At 39.0% G+C, this 19,308-nt stretch overlaps 1 protein-coding gene and 1 long non-coding RNA gene across 6 annotated transcripts in view; one reads left to right on the top strand and one right to left on the bottom strand.

Moving 5' to 3' along the window:
• nrxn3b (neurexin 3b) overlaps positions 1 to 19,308 on the top strand; it is a 398,467-nt gene that overhangs the window by 157,032 nt on the left and 222,127 nt on the right. The window lies entirely within an intron of this gene.
• Positions 12,995 to 17,563, bottom strand: LOC135750010 (uncharacterized). The gene is made up of 5 exons (XR_010532548.2): positions 17,486 to 17,563; positions 16,458 to 16,523; positions 15,677 to 15,743; positions 15,341 to 15,501; positions 12,995 to 13,517 (listed from the first exon to the last, which is right to left on the bottom strand). It is a non-coding gene; the product is annotated as an uncharacterized lncRNA (long non-coding RNA).

The raw sequence follows: 19,308 nt of genomic DNA, 5'->3' as shown, positions 1-19,308 counted from the left end.
CAGTGCCCGAGTACCTGTAGACGATAAACTGATTCATGACCTAAGGAAGCTAGGGACCTGATTGAGACACAAAGATAGACGAGCCATTCACGCCCAGTTTGCCACAAGGTATTATAACTTCTGCTGTCCTTCTCTTGATCGCCTTGGTTGTTTGGAGCAACATTCCTATTTACGATGGGGTTAGTAACCCCAGCCAAAATTTTCTTGAGTCTAGCGCACCATGGTTTGTTGCGTCGTGACGACTGTGTTTAAGTAAGCCAGAGATGCGTAGATGCTGCTCAATATTGCTTTATATACTGTAGTATACTATGATGATTCACGATTTAAGTATTTGCACTAAAACTGCACGAGTGTTGAGTAAACAGATTGACAGATATTTCATGTTTAGGTGTATTGTTCCTTTAACCAGAGGTTTCTTGAGATGCATTGAAGTGCTTTTACATTGCGGCTCTTGTGAATGAGTGTCAGTTCAGGGCACTGTGCTGATATTATTGTTTAATGATGTTTTTTTTTTTCAATCTGGAAGTCTGACCTCAGTGTTACAGTACCTACATTTAGAACAGAGATAACGCTTATAGACACTCACCTCTAAACCTGAGGAGTCAGAGAATGAGACATTTGTGTCTGCATGTAGAGATAAGAGCATCTCCGCCGCTGAGAGGAGAGACTTGAGAAGAGAAAGAATGATTGAATCAGTCACATAATGCACAGAACATATATCTGTTCCCCAGAACCAGGTGACCTTGAAGCAGTGAGTAGGATTTTAGCACCAGGGTTTACACACAAACTTGTGAATTTTCAATTGGACTGAAAGGGTGAGGAATATAACGAATTGCATTTTAAAGATTTGCAAAACATTGCATTATGTACTCCCTGATTTGTCGAATATTTGTTTTGATTACGTTGTAAGCTTAAGGCGCAAACATATTTTATTGCATTTATTATTATAAAGCCCCACACAGTCAAACACGCACAGCTTTAGTATACTTGCCTTGTATGTGTATGCAGAGATTCAACACATGTGCATTGGAAAAAAATTGGATCCCTCTCCTGTAGGGGTGTCACGATTCTCCAAATCCTCGATTCGATGACATTTTCGATTCTAAGGTCACGAATCGATTCGATTGTCGATTTTTACTTTTTTTAATGCCATTATTATTATTATAGTTTCACATTAACATGCACATTGCGTGCTTTTCCTAGCTTTGGGGGGTTGTGGGCTTCACTTTACGCAAGAGGGCTTGTAGGATCACGCACATGGACTTAATGCGCACGTCTTGGACTCATAGCATCTGAAATAAAAATCTCGCGTGTAATAAGCAGCTGCCCTTCTCTCTGTCTCACGTGCACGTGCACTCGCATCTGTCCGAAGTCTAAACATAAACTAAAGCAGTAATCCTTACGTATTTGTTTAGTTTTATGCGTTTCATGCGAGCTGAGGCAAACTATCCCTTTTGCTTAAAATATAACCCGCTGCATCTTGGCGGCTCTCTCGCGGACCTCTGTCCGAAGTCAGATCACTAGGTAGTAATCCTGTTTATGATATGCATTTCAAGGAGTTGTAGCAATACATCCCTCGTGTTTAAAATATAAATCGCTTTCCGCTAGATCAATGTTTTTAAAGGCACCTCTGAGAGGTTTATTTTCCCCCGCTTGACAAGCCGACCGAATGTGACATGGGGGCGTGGCAGCATCGACGATCCCAATTTTAATTCGAAGTTCGAGGTTGTGATTTAATTTCGATCGTTTTCGATTTAAAATCGAAATCGTGACACCCTTACTCTCCTGGTCTACATGCTAAATACTTCCGTGCGCATATACATACAGTATGTGCGTACTATTCAGATGACGAAATTTGTGTCACGTGTACGCGTAAAAAGTTAAGTATACCCAGGCCTTTACAACAACAACATGTATTCACCACTTTTGTTTTAGTCGATATTGTACATTTTACAATTTATAAACAAACAAGTGTACAAATAATTCCTTGCCGCAACTGCGGAAATAACTATTAATTTCAACTTTCTTGGCTAGTAAAGAGTTGCATTAATTTATAAAAATAAAGTTGAAGTATAACAATAAAGTTAAATTTATAACAACTCCTCACAAGCTGAATGAATTGTAAATTCAATTTGATTAAACCTAAAAATGTAAGGGCAATAATATGTGTTTTCATTTTGTTTTCACACAAACAAGCAAAAATGTAAATAAATAATGTAATATTATACAGTTTATTTTAGAATATGTTAGAAATATAAAGATTTTGGGTGTTTCATATAAAAAATAAAATTTAAGTGCTTGAGCCATACGGTCACTTATTTGTGTATGGTCTCACATTTGTGATTTAAGAACAAGCATTGATGTCACCAGATGTTGTTGTATGTATGCGCTGATTTAACTTAAACATACAGCTGCTGAAAAGTTTTTTTTTTTTACAAAACATCCAAAACAAGCTCATAGCCTAAGTACTACCACGCAACTAACGAGAAGATATATATTAGTTATTAGTAATCACCAACACTGCTGCACTCTATAGTTATAGTTTTGCTAAATAAGTGACAGTGTGTTAAAGTCCATTAAAAAGGAGGTTTTCACCCTACATAATATATATACTAAACACAAATGATCCTAATAATACTAATGGATTTATAGTGCCACAAGAACTTAGCTGCCTGCTTCAATGCATTTCGGCTTTCATCACTTGCAACAAAACTCAAGCCAGGAGGTCTGTTATGAAATTCAATGCTCTCGGTTGAAAGGGTTCATTGATTTTTTTTTTTTTTTCATTTTAAGTCTCATTTCTAATGAATTCATTCGACTTTCCATTCTCATTTTTGCCCCTTGTTTGATTTCAAATTCAGAAATTGTATTGAAATTTAAAAAAGCATTCTCAATTAAATTCTGAAAGGTGCACAACACACTGCATATTGGAGATCGGTGAACCTGTGAAAATTGTTATGTTAATATTAAAATATTGTTGTGATAGTAGAATGATGATCAGGCCACAGACTGTGCATTGATAATATTAATCATGACTGTAGTCCAGTGCTGATATGCGTGACCTTTCACAAGGATACTGAAAATATAATTGGTTCTCACTTGTAACTTTTCCCACAGTGGATTTACATGAGTGTCCCCTTAAGTTAAGCAAGTCACTGTCTGTTTGAAATCAATAGGCATCTTCTTATTTGCTCAAGGCCTTTTTTTTCTTTTCAGAATTGATGTACTTCAGCTGAGTGGACTTGGAGTTTAAACAGAGGAGGAAAACAAATCGTTTTTCATCTGAGACAGCGTCTTTATACGCAGCTCAATTTCTCAACCTATTTTATGCATTTCCACTTTTCCTCTAGCGGGACTGATTTAGATGCGCAGGGATTAAAAATTCGAGCAGGTTTTGTTGTCTTGCTCTACGGAGACTTGCCCCTTCTGTAATATCCTGGTAAACTGTACAACCAAAGACTCAGGGATACACACTCCTTGCTAGAAACTGCAGGGGGACGTTGTTGTTTTTACAAATTAGTAGATTAAGTAGATTAGTTTTCTCATGAACATTTGTTTTTTAAAGGTTTATGAACCAATCAGATTTAGCTGATCAGAAAAACGCAAGTTGCATTGCGCATCTTGCTGGCTGGTTCCTAGTACTGAGCTTTGGGGGATGCCGCAGACTACCGCAATCTGAAAAACTTGACTGTGACCAGACAATGTGGTGCTGTGTTGAAAAGCAAGAGCTTTGAGCAAAATATCTCTTTCAATGAGAATCTCTGCTGTCTGGTGACACAACGATGTGTTAAGAGCACCATGCAATGCAGAGACCCCTGCTTTCTATCCTGTTATTTTGTTGTGCTGATTCTAGCTACTTTTAAATGCATACTGTGTGTATGTTCCCTAAGAGAAAATGCAGCATTGTCTCATCTCAAAATTCTTACTCATTGCTAACCAAACTGTGTTCACATTCATGTATGAAACTCCAGCATTAATATTGTTTGATTTCTAATTACGTTTGTCTGTTTTAGATCTTGCCCATAACAAATTACTCTAAGGCTGAGTCATTTTTTCATCCATATTAGAGCACACAGTGTGTGTGGCAAACGAGTCCATCTGAGATATTTCACCAGTTCACAGTGTTGTCACTGATGCTAAGTTTGGCACTTATAAGCTTTACTTTGTTTGCTACGTAAGTAACTGGGTAATTTAATCCTTTCAGTTACATATAAATTATTATCGAGGGTGCATCCCAAGAATGAAAGATCTACGGTTTGTTTAACACACTGTCGGTCTCAGGAAGTATAACTGTGTAACAGTGTTTATCGTCTGTCGTGTTGCGAAGCTAAAATTATAGACTGAAAAACAAGAAATTGCCAAAAGCTGCAGCACTCATGCAACTAGTCAGATAAACACGTTTCAGAAGGAAAGAAAGTCATTTTCCTAGACAAAACAAAAAAGAAAACTAATTACAAAGTCTAACTAAAACACTGCATTATATTAAAATCTGCATTGATTGACTGTGGTTAAATTTCACAAGTGTTTTTGTTATGTTGTTTTTTCCTATTTGTCTTCTGAGCTTATCGCCTCTCCTTGTTTGCGGACGCCACACCTCTAATAGACTTCAGCTTTGCCACAGCCTTTCCGAGGAATATAATAGCCAGGAACCAAACTAGGACAACGATGTCATTTAGATTAAGGCTGAGACCGAGAATGTTGTTATTTCATTCAGTGGGTGACAAGGGACCCAATTACCAGTCAGGACTGATGCCTCAGGGTCTTGTGGTTTGAAATTGTCTCTCATGTATATGAGAGGGAATAGAGAGCTTTTGACTGGGATAAATACTGGGGTCAAAACGGCAGGATAAGGTAGTGAAATTCTTTTTAAGCAATTTACGCAGATTTAATCAAACACAAGCCACTATTTGACATGCCTTGATCTGTTTTAAATGCATGCTTAGTCTGGTATGCATGCATGTATTTTGGTAGTCAGTATTTGACTTTCATGATTTAAAAGGACAGTTCAAACAATGTAAGAGTAAATAAATGTAATTTGCTTACATTTACATTTAGTCAATTAGCAGACGTTTTTATCCAAAGGTACTTACAAATGAGGAAAACAATGGAAGCAATTAAATGGACTAAGGAGCAACAGTTAGTAAGTGCTCTCAACTGGTCTCAGTTAGCATAAAACACGGGACCATAAACACCTATTTTTTATAAATATATGTAAGGAATAATTGACGTCGGGACGCTGAATTATTCTAAAATAATGCACACCCAGGGTGTTAATGCGACGCAATGTGAAGCGGAGCCATTACACTGCATGTGTGCATTATTTTCAAATAATTAAAAGGACTGGAGTTAATTATTATGCTTATACAATGGTTACCACAGACATTGCTAACACATTGCTCTGGGTGGTTATTTTAAGACATCTAACATATGCACTCATTTATTAGGAACACCATACTAATACTGTGTTTGACTGCCTTTCGTCCTCAGAACTGCCTTAATTCTAAGTGGCATTGATTCAACAAGGTGCTGAAAGCATTCTTTAGAAATGTCGGCCCGTATTGATAGGATAGTATCTTGCAGTTGAGATTTGTGGGATGCACATCCAGGGCACGAAGCTCCCGTTCCACCACATCCCAAAGATGCTCTTGGGTTGAGATCAGGTGACTGTGGGGGCCATTTTAAAACAGTGTAGGGTTGTTGCGGTGACAGAATTTTCCCACCGGTTAATCAGTGCGTGACAAACCCGGTTATACCGGTTTCACCGGGTGGGAGGGGCTTATAAATGCACAGAAGTGCGCATTTTACTTTCACTTTTGAATTAGATGCAACTGTTGTTTAAATCCAGCGCTTGCGTACGCTGTGTTAAATCGCGTATGAATTTGCGTGCAAATGTGAGTGCAACAGCTGGTTTAAGTGCTTGAGTCAATGTGCGCAGGTACTTCTGACAGAAACCCGCCAGTCCCAAGCAGAGCAACCGGCTATTCCTCCATAAAGCGCTGCTTGAATGATGGGTTTATTATTATTCTTAATGAAAAACACAACAACAAAACAATCTCGCCTATATTAAACATCACATATGTATCTTATAACAAAAACGAGTAAGCACGCGGCTTCTGCCATCGTCTGCTCGCAGCAGTCTGACAGGAATGAAATCTGACACCCGCAGCCGCTGCTCTGTGATGACGCGTGTTCAGCTCCGCTGGATTCAGACAGCAGACACATTCAGTTGTAAGTGTTTGCTCTCTCTAACCAAACTAAATGATTTAATTACAAGAAAATATCAAAACGACGGTGAAAGACGGTGTCACGGTGGGCAAGTGATCTAACCGGTGAGAGGCTGAAGCACCGGTAATCACTGTTTCACCGACTATCGCAACAAGCCTAATACAGTGAACTCATTGTCATCTTCAAGAAACCAATTTGAAATGATTCGAGCTTTGTGACATGGTGCATTATCCTGCTGGAAGTAGCCATAGAGGATGGGTACATGGTGGTCATAAAGGGATGGACATGGTCAGAAACAATGCTCAGGTAGGCCGTGGCATTTAAACAATGCCCACTTGGCACTAAAGTGTGCCAAGAAAACATCCCCCACACCATTACACCACCACCACCAGCCTGCACAGTGGTAACAAGGCATGATAGATCCATGTTCTCATTCTGTTTACACCAAATTCTGACTCTACCATCTGAATGTCTCAACAGAAATCCAGACTCATCAAACCAGGCAACGTTTTTCCAGTCTTCAACTGTCCAATTTTGGTGAGCTCGTGCAAATTGTAGCCTCTTTTTCCTATTTGTAGTGGAGATGAGTGGTACCCGGTGGGGTCTTCTGCTGTTGTAGCCCATCCTCCTCAAGGTTGTGCGTGTTGTGGCTTCACAAATGCTTTGCTGCATACCTCGGTTGTAACGAGTGGTTATTTCAATCAAAGTTGCTCTTCTATCAGCTTGAATCAGTCGGCCCATTCTCCTCTGACCTCTAGCATCAACAAGGCATTTTCGCCCACAGGACCGCCGCATACTGGATGTTTTTCCATTTTCACACCATTCTTTGTAAATCCTAGAAATGGTTGTGCGTGAAAATCCCAGATTGTGAAATACTCAGACCGGCCGGTCTGGGACCAACAACCATGCCACGCTCAAAATTGCTTAAATCATCTTTCTTTCCCATTCTGACATTCAGTTTGGAGTTCAGGAGATTGTCTTGACCAGGACCACACCCCTAAATGCATTGAAGCAACTGTATATATATACATCTACAGGTACTGACTGGCAGGACATTCCACCAGCGCAGAACAGTCCAGAAAAACGGTGCATGAGAGTAATTTTTGGGCTTTATGCGATGGCACCACAAGCTGCCGATTGTTAGCAAGAGTGCAGACATCTGGAGGGCACATGTGTCCGAATTAATGAATGTAGGTAGATGGGTGCAAAGCCAGCGGTCGTCTTTAAGGCTAACAGCAGAGCTCTGAATTTACTGCGGGCAGCTATAGAAAGCCCATATAGCCCTTGCAATGCACTGTAAGTCATTCGGATAAAAGCATCTGTCAAATGCATAAATGCAATTTAATGTAATGAAAACAACTGAGCCATTTCCATGAACCAGCATGCCTGCCTTTCTGTCGTCTCTCAGCAAACCTTCATCGATGTCACCATTGTTGAGAGTCTTTTATACAGTTCTTCATATTGAAACAAACCTCATCTCTATCCCTGGGCTCTTGCCCTAGGTAGATGTTCTGAATGGCTTTTGTCTCTGATCTTTTCCAACCAATTACAGAGGCAGCGTCTTCTCTCCAGAGTCTTTGCAACAAGCTTGTTCCTGGTAGCGATCGTGCTTTGTGATTGTTTTCTCAGTAGTAGGGCCAATCGCATCCACACCCTCGCTGTCACAAGCATCTGCTTCTATTTCATTCAGGAGCTTTGTGTACACCCCACGCCTCATCTCCATGTTGTTGCAACCGTATACAGTGACAAAGCCTGAGATGTGTACTGGCTGGGTGGCAGGGGAGACGGCAGGGTCTTATGAACATGCCAGCTTGGCACCGCACCATCTGTCTTGCTGTTGGCTGCTGGCGTTCGGCCTGCGGCGGTTCCTCGTTCCTGATGTGGGGCTGTTCTCACTGCAGTGGCCCGGCAGGATTTAGCGGTGCCCTCGGCTGCCCCTCCCTACTCCTCTCGCGCTGTGAGGGCAGAGATCGGAGTGATTTATGGCGTGGTTCAGCGTTTAATGGCTGCACTCGATAAAGAGAATGCTGGCTAATGAGTCTTTTAAAATTAGCAGAGCTTTACGGTAGAATAAAAAACAGCCGTGTGAGGGATTTTATGCGAGTCTGAGACCAACACAGAGACCTTGCTTTAAGAAGATGACAGCATAAATATAGAGTAGTCTTGTTTGGCTCTGTCAGTGCGCTATTCTGCACCACATAATGTAGATGCACCTGGGGCTTATTTTAGTTTGCAGATAGACACAGCAGCCAGTTTCGTTATTGACTCTGAAGGATTCAATGTCCTTTTCAGTTGTCAGATTGTATAATATTCTCCAGTAAGACTTTGGATAAGGCAATGCAACCTGTGTCTTTTACGTCAACCCTTTTTGACACAGTTTACATCTTAGCTTGGACTGGGTAAGAATAGACATCATCACTCAAGTTGTTATTATTGTAAATGTGAAAAAGCGTTAACCTCCCCAAAAAAATAAATGGACCCGCTGATATTTATTTGCATGCATTGTTTTATCATTGGTTTGCATAATTCGCTGTTCAAATTAGGCAACAGCACAAACAAGCCCACGATGGAGTTCTCTATTTGGTATGCCAGCTTTAAATGCAAAGGTGTTGAGGAAACTGCAGACTACCACAGTGTACAACATCACTCCACAACTATGATGTAGATGTCTAAATGGTCCATTATAGCTTGCAAAATTTGCTAAATTAAAGTAAACATTTATTAGACAATATTCATTTATATTCAAAAATAAAGGTACCAAAGCTGTCAGTGGGACAGTACCCTTTAAAAAAGGTCCTAATATGTACCATTTAAGTACAAATGTGTATCTTTGAACTACCAATATGAACCTTTAAATTACTAATATGCACTCTTTGGGTACCTTTTTAAAAAGGGTACTGTCCCAGTGACAACTTGTGTACCTTTATTTCTGAAAGTGTATATGAGGAGTTCCAATGCAAAACCCTCCTATGGCGCTGCATGAAGTCGAACTCACCTTATCACGTGTGTCTATTGCTGTAGTGATTGATGAACTAGCGCAGATAGATTTAGTGGTTATGGAGGCCCTAGGCATTTGCCTATCTACCTATCTACGCCCCTGGGTATTTATGAAATTTGACTGTCTTTTGTTGCAAAACCCTTCAAGCTTTTTTGGAAAAAAACTTACCTTTTTAGACAAGCTATAGTTATCCATAAAGATGCAACAAGAAACAAATGATGAAAGTCAGAATTCAGGTCCAAATACTCACAAGAGACCCAAGTTTGAATATGATCCACATTAGTACCAAAAGAGCTTAAAGAGCACCTATTATGTTGCTAAAAACAACGTTATTTTGTGTATTGGGTGTAATGTGTTTGTGTGGTTTATGGTTCAAAAAAACACATAATTTTCCACATACCGTACATTATTGTTGCTTCTCTATGCCCTGCCTCCTGAAACGCGTTGATGTAAAGCTCATTGTTCTGTAAAAGTGCAGTGATTAGCCAGCTAACCAGAACCTTGTGATTGGCCTGAATACCTCTGACATCAGCAGGAAATGTGACGCTCCTTACCATGTTTTGAAGATTAGCTCACAATTCAATACTGACAGGAATTAATATCGTCTTTACTACCTTATCAATACAAGCCGAATCTTATCCAGAAAATTTAGGTGACCAAGCTGGTCGATCAACTTAAAGGTGCAGTGTGTTATTTTTAAAAGGATCTCTTGACAGAAATGCAAAATGATATACAAAACAATATTATCAGGGATGTATAAAAACCTTTCATAATGAACCTTTATGTGTTTATTACCTTAGAATGAGATGTTTTTATCTACACACTGAGGATCCCCTTACATGGAAGTCGCAATTTTGTGCCACCATGTTTCTACAGAAGCCCTTAATGGACAAACTTGTTTTACTAAGTTGTCTCCGATGTTTGTCCGGTGGTGGCTACTGTAGCTTCTGTATGCATTTTAAAAGCAACGGGTGAGTAGTGAACTGAGCCATTGGTTGAAATTTGCAACCTCACCACTAGATGCCGCTAAAATTTACACACTGCACCTTTAACACGGCTTGAGCAGAACGTAACAGATAGGTAAGGTAAACATATAAAACAATAAAACAATGTCAGCATTTGTGATTGTAGAAACGACAAAAAACCCGTGTTTGAATCATGGTTTAGTCAGCAGTAAATTATTTAAATATGCTAACATAGACTACTTACAGGCTGTGAGTCAGAAGCGGGCGGGATTATGATAATGACCGTCGTGTCCATGTCAACAGGCCGAGGAAGTAAACTATTCCCTACAATCTGTGTGTTTGTTGTAGTCTTAGAAAATAGATTTATGTTGGAGACGATAACTTGCGTCATCATTTACTTTGGGATTTGTACCATTTGCATAATTGTTAACATGAACTAATAAACACTTACACACCAAAGGAAATGTAAAAACGTGAATCGGATAATTGGTGCTCTTAAACCGGGAAAAAAACTCTCACAGCTTATCAACGTTTATCCAATTCTCTGTGCGCTTAGAGGATTTTGCTGGAAAAGGGACATGGCGTTTAACAGATTTTGGTATTTCTGAATGGCCTGAGGTTTATATTAACTGGATTATAAAGTAGTTATCAATTTGTATTAACCAGACGACTTCTGAATTTGTAGTATAATCAAATAAATGTGTTACAGCTTTAACATTTTTTTACTAAATTTGTGGCAAAAATCAGCGTATATTTGGCTTAAGTCATCTTTAATTTTAATGAGACCACAACTGTAGTTTTGACCTCCTTGCTAGTGAAGTCTAAATGATGGAAAGGCGAACAGACGTCTTCAGCTCATAATGATGATTATTTCATGAGCTTAAGGTTTCAATTATCCATTATCATTTTCTGCAGAAGGAACATCCAAAGTAATACAGCTATGTTTAGCCGTGATTGGTGTAACTCTTATGGGAACTGGAATTAAAGTGCAAAAATTCCCTCAGGACATTTTTCATTTATAAGGGGGAGATACGAAAGCTAAGCTGTGAGCATTTGTGTGTTTTTGCTTTGATGGCCCGCCTCCATTTCTTCATGAAATACGTCATTGACGAAACATCTGTACGTTGCGATAATGCTTTAATTTATTTTGAAACAGAATTTTTATTTCATGACAGTCATTTTGAGACTGCATCTATATCAATTCCTCTTGATTCCCGGGCCTGCTTACGTACATGCAAAATGACTGTTCTCTCCAGTGGACGACTTGTGATTGAAGACTATCATCATGAGGTGATGTTTGATCTACGATGGCAACAGGACCATAGCTTATGAGTCTGATGGAGAAGTGTTAGGCAGCTCTAAGGGCAAGACGGGAGATTGATGGCGCAGAGGTAGATGGATCATCTCAGGAGAGACTATGAATCCTAGTCATTTTAGTCGGGAGACCATAGCTGGTACGTTTCACAGCAGAACGGATGATTGCCAAGTGCAATAAATTCATCCGGTGAGATTTCTGCTCTTTTCCAAGGCCTAGTGATCTGCCTGTGGAGGCAGCATTTTAATCACAGCCGGTTTGCCAACACAAAGGCTGTTTCAAAAGGGTATAGCGATAATTTACCAGGATGTTATGTTTGTATCATTCAAAGTTTGATGAGTTTTAGTAATTAACACTAGAGACGTGTATAAAAGAAGCAAACTATTGCATCAGTCCACAGATACAGCCATGCTAAAAAAATACTTGTTTATGAAAACATAATATTGCTGTAAAGAGGTTCGACGAAGCAGGTCCATACGCGGGAGCGGTGGCTGACTTGTTTGCGTGGATTGGTCTGTTAGCTTGTTTCCTCGGGGCAGAGAGATATGTTGTCGGGTGTTGTGCAGACTGTGCTTTCATATCATTCGCAGCAGTGCTGTCAGTTTGCCCACATTTACACTGCACGTTTGAAGTGATTTTTTTCTCTCTCAGGTGGCACCGGTCGGATATGAACCACTAATGTGTAAGCAAGGAAAAAAAGCACATAAATTACGATATTCCCAGATCGGTTTGAGCCAGGTCTCATTCATATGTGGATATGAGTCGGATGCATTTACATCTCATGGATGCCAACCGCGATGACTCTTCTTACTGTTGCAGTGCAATGGAGGATGACGGCTCAGCTTAGCGGAGTAATGTTTCACGTCTTGAAATAAAGCAGTATAATCTTTTATTTAAATAATGCATAATCATTTCGTCTGTGTCCGTTGCACATCGTGACGTTTTACTTCCTCTGTGGTTTAAGCTGTTCCGGGTCAGTACATGCAGGGTGCGATTTGCTGGGGGGATGGGGGGTTTCGCCATTTCTTTATATCCCTGCACTGCAAAAATTTTCGTTGTGAATTCACAGTAAATAAATGGATAAATTTTGCATGACTTTCACAGCAAGGATTACAGAAATATACTGTGAAAATTCTCACAGCAATTTACTGTGATGTTATATCTGTGATATTACAATGCATTGATGTAAAAGCACAACTGTATACTGTAACTTCACAGCTTCAATGACAGAGCAATTACTGTGATATTACAATACATTACTGGGGAATTACAATATTTTGCTATACATCATTACAACAAGGCCATGTACTTTTACAGTGTGTACTGTGAAATTGACAATAATTTACTGTGAATTTACAATGTATACTGTGGAAGTTATGCTAAAATTGTCCAATAACTTAGTGTAAAAGTAATGCAGATGAAGCTTTCATTTATTGTGAATTTACAATCACATCTAACCCCCTACCCCCAATAAACAACTCTGAGGTCAAGTCAATGTTAGCCCAATGGCATATTTTATTAACAAATACATATTTTTCAATGTACAGCAGATGCCAAGAACTTCAAAAGTTCAAGAAATTCAATTTCTTAGTCATAAAAGCCATCTTAAAAAGCAGAGAACTTGCGCAAACTTGCAATTCAACTACCAGTCTCAAAATTCAACCAGCTGTGTCACAATAACAGTAATGGACAGGATGGGAATGAGGCCTTCATGGCAAGATAAGAGAGCAAGGTAGAGAGCGATGAATGAATGTCGTAAAGGGGTCAGGCCCTCCTCTCAGTCTCAAACATTATAATGAGTCCACACGCAAAATCATTATGTTAAAATCTTAGTGCAAAGTTGTCTTGAAAAATTACAAAAAGAACAAGGCTACTCAAAACTGAGCCGAAAAAAAAAAAAACTATGATGCCCACTCAAAGTCAATAAGTCCTCAACAGTGTGCTCACATGAGGGTTAATTGTTGTCCGCTTCTTGGTCTTTGAGCCTCTTTCAGGATTGATGCCCAGGAAGCACCTGTTAATAAGCAAAGATAGTTTCAGTTTTAAATAGACTTAAAGTATGTATTGCAGACAGTATTTATCAAGTTGTGCTTTTTGCTGTGCTTTTCCCCCACATCAAACCCTTAGATCTTTCTCACACCATATTTTTTGCCATTTTTAGCCAAGATGCCTCAGGTTAGGTTTGCCTGAGGCAAAGTGGTTGATTTTCTACTATGAGAGGCCATATCAACGTGCACCGCCACTGAAATGCATCTTCATGCAATTGGCCAGTTGGTAAATTAAAATCAAACCCTGTTGAATGTATGACAAACAAATCCTTTTCAATTAACCTGATCGCGTTCCGCTGTACCATCGGCGGTACAATGCGTGTGTTTTGGTTGATAACATCGGGAAATTCAATAACTTAAAAAACCAAACCTAAACATATCATTAAAAAGCTGAGATTTTTGTGATTCGAATGATGTAAACCATTTTAAGGGCCTGAGAGCATTTTGTTCTGCTTTTAAAGAAAATTTCATCTACTTCAATTAATACATTCGCATTTTGCAATAGACGTTTCGAAATCATCATTACATAGCCCGCCCCAAAACAAAATAAATAGCTGTGATTGGACAGGCAGGTATTTGTCAGCATAACATGTAGAATCCCAGACTGATCTGCAGAGCGAAATTGAATGAGTTTGCGAGATAAAAATGGTCTCACCAGGCTAGCCTCAGGTGCCTTGTTTGTCAGCATTTTCTGTGGCGTTTAATCAGACCCAAAAGTCGGGCGCACAAAAACCATGCGCGAGCGAGAGATACGAGAACACAATTCACGCGTGGACAAGCATCATCGCGAGAGCGCACCTCCGCACAGCGCGCACAAATGCAGTCATGCGAGCAAGGGCTTGGATGAGCGCTCGCTCAACTCTCTCTATGCTCTCACAGCTGCACCACACGAGCTCGCTCGCTAAAGATTACTTTTGCGACTTTGGGGGCGGGACATTGACTGATGTCTCCGCAACTGTGATTGGTTGTTGGATTTGATTAGCGACATGCATGATCTCTTGTTCCACAATCCGTCTCCAGTCAATCTAGGTAGAGAAGACTTATTTGAATTTGACCATTATGTCGGAGTAGGTAATTTATGTTAAAACATTAGTCTTGTTTAAACCATGCAATAAGCTCCCCTTACAAAAGTTAACCATGGTACACAACATGGTTACAGTTGTTAGATAATATCACCTTTTTTGATAAAGTTTTGTACAGGACTATACAAAAGTTTGCTAATGCTAAGTCTGAACCAACTCTGTGAACTGACAATGTCAATATGTAGCCTACAGTATATATTGCAAGATGATAAACAGTAAACAAAATATATAATAAAATTGGCATTATTGTTTGGTTTGCAGCCTATTGCATGGATCAAACAAGACTAATGTTTTAAAATTACGTGCTCCAACATAATGGTCATATAAAAGTGTCTTCTCTACCTAGATTGACTGGATACGAATTGAGAACAGAAGATTATGCGTATCACTGATTAAATCAACCAACCAATCATAGGCACGAAGACATCAGTCAATGTCCCGCCCCCAAAGACCCAAAAGTCATCTTGATCGAGCGAGCGTGTGTGGTGCAGCTGTGAGAGAAAAGAGAGGGCCGAGCGAGCGCTCATCCAAGCCCTTGATCGCGTGAATTGTGTTCTGCGCCCTCGCGAGGACGCTTGTATCTCTCACTTGCACGTGTTTTTTGGGTCTGATTAAACGCCATAATTTTCGACCTCAAAACAATCATTGAGTTGGAAGCCTGTACTATAATGTGAATAAAAAGATTAAATGCAATCTTTATAAAATACCTTTGAATGAACTCCAGCATCGAAGATCCAGCAGCAGGACACACAAGGTCGAATACGTAATAGCTGCTGAAGAAAGCAGCTACTCCGTGTAAAAAGGTGTAGGCCCATCACGACATGTCCCTCGATGGATATAAGCCATCCAGAGGGCTTCATTAGGTCACCTGAAATGAACAGATACAACATTGTGTTATGAGCACTTTGCGGTCTGCTTAAGATACAAAGTGCAATACAAATATAATTCTTATTATAAATCTTTTATTTATTGTGGTCCTGTAGATTTCTAGAATGAAAAAATAATGAGTTAGAAATGTCGATACTAGATCAAAGTAACATTACCTTGAACAATCAAGCAGGGGGTGCCGGGGAGTTTTGCAGTATTGACATGCACAGCAGTGGCACATGGCTGTAACATAGTTAACACACAATAACATGGATTTAGGATAAAGGATAAATATTGTTCATTGGTCAGAGGTAGTAAATCCAGCAGTTGCATGAGTCTGGCGATGCCATGTATAGGTCCAACCTAGCATAGATCATTGGATCTGATTAGACCATTAGCATCTTGTCTGCAAAGATTTCCGGAATTAGTCCGATTTAATAGCTGTCTCTTCTCAAGTTAGAACGTACAATAAAACTAATGGACAATAAAACGTGGCAATTTTCTAGGCTGATTTGATATGGAACTATACTCTCATTCTGGTTTAATAATCAAGGAAAGTTGCAAACGTACCATGGGCGCAGTGATATCATGCAGCACCTGAAAGTTTCATAAAGCCATTCCTTCCCTTATGTGCATCTTCAAATGCTTAATAAGAGAGGCCAAAGTGTCACACTTAAATGCACAAGCCTCAAGCAGACATTTCAAGGGTGTGTCAGGTGGTAGAGCTGATGCGCGAGGCAGTATAGGCCCAGCAGCCTGCAGGTAGGACCTATGCTGCCTACACATATAAATTTGCAGTGTGTATTCTGTACCTCCATGAGCAGTCAGGCACCCCACACTGGTAGTAATAATTGGGGGCATTGCTATGGTGTTTTGTGTGCTGAACATAGTTACACACATTCTCAGACAAACAAATTTACAGTTGAACATTGTGGTGCATGTTAACTAGTCACCTACCTAATCTATGTATCTACACTCTTAGGCTGACACTGAACAGGATAGTTAGTCTCGCCCTCTGATGACCTGGAAAGAAAAGAAAAAGGAGAAATTACACAAAGGCAACCAACAATAAGAATTTCAGTTTGAATGCAGATTATAATTGAATTTAAGCCATATGTTAAAAATGATAGTGGTGTGTGTGTGTGTGTGTGTGTGTGTGTGTGTGTGTATATATATCCCTTCCTGGACAGGGATTATTCTAGTCCAAGACTACAATGCATGTTTGAGCTGCTCTAATTTAAAAACACATTGTACTGACTAATTTTAAAATATATCGGTGCCATTGTTTTGTCTCAAGGTGCACACCTGTAGTCTTTGTGTAAGGTATGTTTGTAAAAACATCTTAAATGACCTAATTTAAATAAGGTCTAATCCTGGATTAACCTAAACCCTGTCCAGGAAACCGTCACATAGTGTTTTTTTTCTGTTGCACTTTGAGATTGCTCACTGCAAGTGCATTTACAACTTTTACAATTATTATTCATTCATATCAGGAAAAGTGGGAACCCAAGTGTTAAAACCCTTCCGTTGTCGGACACGACATGAGACTAACTTACTCGAGTTAGCTCAGTCATGTTGTATCTAGGATATCCGCTGGAAAAATATGTTTTCATTGACCGTTTGAATCACAAAGTTATTAAAGTTAAACAGCTAACGGTTAGCCCTGCTAATCTATGATAACCTTGACTAATTACATAAATGTGCACACATAAATAGTAATGTTTGTCCCATCATTGGTTTTATAAACTTTACAAACACCAGATTTGTCTAAACGGTAATAGTGACATGAAAAATTATAGCAAAACTCTCATTACTAACATTACTAACTATTAGCAAATGCTGTGAGAAAACTTTAAACAATTCCGGACACTTGCTAACAAAATGTGAACTGCAGTGTCATGCGATAAACGTTTATTTGAAAGTAAATATTATACGTATATTAAAATAACATGGGTGTAAGTGCTGCAATCATGCATGGTGCTCACCTTCTCCATTCAGCCCGGAATAGAAGACACCACGGCGGGCGAATGCATCCCAAACAGTCGAGGTTATCCCAAGATTCATTGCGCGCCTGTAACGGCTGAATATTTAAAAATAAACATTTTCAACCTTTATTAAATAAAAGTGTGTATTTATCAGAAAACATTTTTATTGTCACTGTTTTAGTATTATAAGTTTTGTTTTGTGTTAATATTATTCTGTTTATGTTGCGTATATTTCTAAGGTTGATTAATTTGAAATACTGTTGAATAGTTTAATCTACATCAACATGACATATTTTCTAAAATAAATTAATATTTTTCTGATTCCATATTTATTTTAATAAGTCAGAAACGTCTCCACTGTGTCCTGCTGACAGGCGCGGTGGGCATATGCAGCAAGTGACGCAAATTATGGGTCCTCCGAAGTGTAGACCGTCTCATTCAGTTCTCTTCCCGAACTTCTGAGGCTGCCACCTTAAAAGACGAGTGCTCACCTTTTAAGGTTGCATGCTTAGAAGGTCGCAGCCCTTGAATTGGGAAACAGCTTTTGAACTTCAAAACCGCTCTTGAGGAGTCTATCGGTGATGTCACGGACACTACGTCCATGTTTTTTTATACAGTCTATGGTTCAAAACAGTGGCCGGTTGCATAAACATAGCCGTGACGTTAAGACTGCATCTTAAGAATGATTCTGACTAACTAGCAATTAGTTAATCAGTCTTATTATTTGGATTTAAATTAGACCAATCTACCTTTCTATGTAACATACTTAAAACAGTTAAGATCAGTCTTGAAGAAAAAAAAAATGCATGACTAACTTTTAAGACTAGTCTTAAAGGTTTATGCAACCGGCCACAGTTCGGTTATGTCATGTGACTTCCCAGGGCATATTTCAATACAATATTTAACTGTAATAATACAGTTTAATGCTGTGAAATCCTTAATTTTTTTCACAGTGTTGCTGTGATTTTACAGACCTTTTTGTGATATAACAGCATGTTTTAGATTGCAAGATTTTACTGTAAAATAAGAGTTAAATGCTGTAAAATACAGGGATACTATAGTTTTCACAGGTATTCATTGGGATATTACAGGGAAACTTAATTACAACAAGTTACAGTAAAATAATACTGTTAATTATTGTAAAATGCTGGTAATTTCTAACAGTGTGCATCTGATGAATTATTTTGAATTTCCCGTGAGGACAACATTGATCCCCCCAATGATTGATGATCATCAAACGGCCATATATACGGCTTATTTCAACAGTTACAAGAAATCGCTTAATAACCTGAATAATCAATATAAGCCCGTGCTGGATAATTTAATAAAAAGTGTTTAGTGTAAATGCAGAAATCAGATACAAATCGCTATTATAAGATGTAAACGGGTCGTCAATTAATAATAAATTAATTAATTAATCGGACATAGTCAACAAATCGGAATTGCACATCAAGATCTGCAGTTTAAATCCAGCCTTTGATGTCATTGAACCTTGAGCATAGCATGCTTGCCCGCTTTCTGCTATTGTCACTTTTTCAGGCTGAATTTCAGAGGGATTTTTGTGCCCTTGAATGGTGCTTCTGTACACCTAGGGTCTCTGTCAGGAAGGGATCTTCCATAAGGCCGATAGCAAAATAAGCATTTGATAGTCACATCAAGGAAGTGATTTTTCCTTTTATGATATGGAGAGGTGAGTCTCTGTGATATTTTCCAAATCTGAAGTGTTAAATTCCAACCTCATATAGTAAATTTCTCAGTTGCTCTTATTTCAGCAGTACATGTGCTATAAACATGAGTTATGCTGCTACATTTTCATTGTAATA

The sequence above is a fragment of the Paramisgurnus dabryanus genome, chromosome 12 (genome assembly GCF_030506205.2).
Source record: "Paramisgurnus dabryanus chromosome 12, PD_genome_1.1, whole genome shotgun sequence".
Classification (NCBI taxonomy): Eukaryota; Metazoa; Chordata; class Actinopteri; order Cypriniformes; family Cobitidae; genus Paramisgurnus; species Paramisgurnus dabryanus.
The sequence above is the reverse complement of the archived record's forward strand: the minus strand, read 5'-3'. Positions and strand labels throughout refer to the sequence as shown.